The sequence below is a fragment of the Myotis davidii genome, unplaced genomic scaffold (genome assembly GCF_000327345.1).
Source record: "Myotis davidii unplaced genomic scaffold, ASM32734v1 scaffold59, whole genome shotgun sequence".
In the NCBI taxonomy this organism is placed as follows: Eukaryota; Metazoa; Chordata; class Mammalia; order Chiroptera; family Vespertilionidae; genus Myotis; species Myotis davidii.
This window is the reverse complement of record NW_006293001.1, coordinates 683,434-686,593: the sequence shown is the minus strand read 5'-3', so window position 1 is coordinate 686,593 and position 3,160 is coordinate 683,434. Positions and strand designations below refer to the sequence as shown.

General features: G+C 35.0%; 1 protein-coding gene across 15 annotated transcripts in view; it reads left to right on the top strand.

Moving 5' to 3' along the window:
- Positions 1 to 3,160, top strand: part of BAZ2B (bromodomain adjacent to zinc finger domain 2B) — a 319,669-nt gene that overhangs the window by 251,626 nt on the left and 64,883 nt on the right. The gene's annotated exons all lie outside the window — the stretch shown is intronic.

The window sequence follows — 3,160 nt, the reverse complement described above, 5'->3', positions numbered from 1 at the left end:
TTGCTAGGGACTTGCCCGGCACTTGCTCTCTACCTCTATTTGTTATCTTTCTTCTATCATTGACAGTCCCTCTAGGTTGTGGGCTGCTTGCCTGTGTTCCTGAGAAGCATCTACGGTACCAGTCTATAGAGTGTGTTTTCTTTAGTGAATTACCGGTATGTTTACCGGTAATAAACTTGCACTGTTTTATGTATATGTTTGATTACATACAGCCTTGTGACAGTTTTCCTGCATGTCATAAGCATTTGAATATAAATTAAAATGTTAAAATCAAATCTGATATTGTTTTACCTTTTATTTGGTGTGTGGAAGGTGTGCGGAAGAGGGGGTAGTCTTATACGGCGAGTATATAACAAACTCTGTATTTTGAGTGGAAATGTTAGGGGGTCGTCTTATACGCCCAGTCGTCTTATCGCCGGCAAATACGGTACATATCTTCTATAGGTATGGCTATCTATAGTGTAAAATACTAGAGATAAAATATCTGAATCAAAGAATATGTGCATTTCAAGTTTTGATAAATAATAGGCAAATACTATCTCCAAAGAGATTGCTCCATTCCATACTTCTACCAATGGCATGCAGTTAACTGCTTGGCATATAACTTCATGTCCTATAAATTTTTCTCTGCTTTAGTATATTATTTTATGTGGTTTCTATTAAGGCTTTCATCTCCCTGAATAGTTACTAGTGAAGATATTTTTTAAAGTTAATATATGAACATATATAGCAGTACATGATGAGTTTTTATCATCAGTATTGTCAATAAACCACTGATTCTTCTGAAGAATGTATAACAGTAGGGAGTGTGCACTGTTTGCATAAAATAAGAGAGCTTAGTACTAACTGATACCCAAAACATGGGTTCTTCTTGCATGTTTTTTATATCTAATACAAATATCAATAGTCCCCAAATTACAACTTTTATATTTGCACACTTAATTAAATTTTATTTTATAATAGAAGTTAATTATTCATCTTTTACCCAATGATTTTTCTCCCTGTAAAGTTCAAATCAGTTTGTATTGTTGCATAGTTCTCCGTTATTGCATTATAGTAGCATTTTTCCAATTTCATCACTTTTGACCTTAGTGTGTGTGTGTGTGTGTATCCTTTCTCAACATGTATATAAACTGTATATGAGTAATTATTACTAATATTTACAATTGAATGGGGTGTAATATGCATGTTTTGTGGGGGAAGAAAAAGAAAGTAGGAACAAATCACCTTATCATTTATTTCTAAAAGGCTTCTACAGTAACTGTTTGGGGTAGTTAAGCTGAGGGGATTTTAGAAGTTTTTGTTCCAGAGTGTAAATTTACTATAGCTGTTTTATCCACTCATCTACTGATGGACACTTGGATTGTTTCCAAATTTTGGCTATTGTAAATACTGCTGCAATGAACATAGGGGTGCAAATCTTTCAAATTAGTGTTTTGAGTTTTTTCTGATATATTCTCAAAAGTGGAATTGCTGGGTCATAAGGCAGTTCCATTTTTAATTTTTTGAGGTAACATACTGCTTTACACAGTGGCTGCACCAATCTGCATTCCCACCAACAGTGCCCAAATACAACAGTGATCTTGAGAAAGAAGAACAAAGTTGGAGTAATTAAACAAAAAAGAAAAAAAGAAAATCAAGCTACTTGATACCAAACTATACTACAAGGACATACTAATTAAAACAACATGCTACTAGCATAAAAGTAGACATATAGATCAATGGAACAAAATAGCCTCAAAATAAATGCACACCTTTTATAGTTAATTAATATTTGACAAAGACGAAAACATACAATGGCTAAAGGTAGCCTATTCAATAAATGGTGTTGGGGCCTTGCCAGTGTTTCCCAGTGGTTAGAGCATCAGCCCATGGACCAAAGGGTCATGGATTTGATTCCCAGTAAAGGGCACATACCTCAGTTACAGGTTTGATCCCTAGCCTCAGTCAGGGCATGTGCAGAAGGCAACAAATCGATGTCTCTCACATCAATGTCTCTCTCTCTTTCTCTCTCTCTCCCTCCCCTTTCCTCCCTCCCTTCCACTTGCCCTAAAAATCAAAGAAAAAAATAGATGATGTTGGAAAAATATATAGGTTTCTTAAAACTTCATCTGTGACATAGTTTAAAACAATGCCTAATGTAAAGTATTTTCTGAAATGATTTTTGGTGTTATGGTAAACCACTTTTATAGTTAGAAGTATTTCAACCAAGTTTGCTGGCAAAGAAAGCATGACATTACATGTTTTCTGTATCAGTTACCTATTGCCACAATGATTCTGGGAAAGAACCAACCACAACACATCAGTGGTGTACACCACTGAGCATGACATGTGCAGATGAAATCAGCTTGAGGTACATAAGGAGACACTGCTGATCTTGGCTGTTCTTGTTCAGATGTTGGTAGTCAGCTGGCTCCATGTATCTTAATTCCTAGCCCGAACATGGACAAAGCACAGAGTAAGAGTAGAAAGAGTACGAGTACAAGTATACTTTTCAACCTTCTCTTTCATCACAACTGCTAACATCCTGTTGGCCAAAGAAGATCACATGACTGAACTCAGAATCTAGGGACAAGAAAATACATTGCATGTCTTGATGAGAGCAGCTGCAGAGTCACATTGCAAATGACATGGATAGAGGGAGGAATGAAGAACTGGCAACACTGTTATGCTCTGTCGATTCTAGTCATACTAGTACATTTATCCTTAAAAATTATGAGAACTAAGTTAGTTGTCCTTTACTCTATACTTTTTTTTTTTTTAGGAGATTTAGTCTCTCTCCTTCATTAATGAAAATTTCATTGGATTCAGAAACTTTACCATTTATATAGCTGAAGTGTTAAGTGTGGGGTGACATTATGTTTGGGTTTTTTGGGGTTCTTTTTCATTTTTATACATTTTGTTGTTTTTAAGATTGAAGCTAAATCAAGTTTTTTTGCAGTTACTTTTCTATTAAGTGGCAATTAGATGAAATGTGAAAAGAAATGTGCTTAGATTATTCTCTGTGATGAGAATGAAGAGAAGCATCATTTTTGGGTAGTTTCATATACGGAATCATATTTGATGAAATAGATTGGCAATTTCTAAGGGAAATGAACATGACATTTTTTGCCACACCATTCTCCTACTTCATTTCTAATCTTAGGCAGTTTTCTTTAAA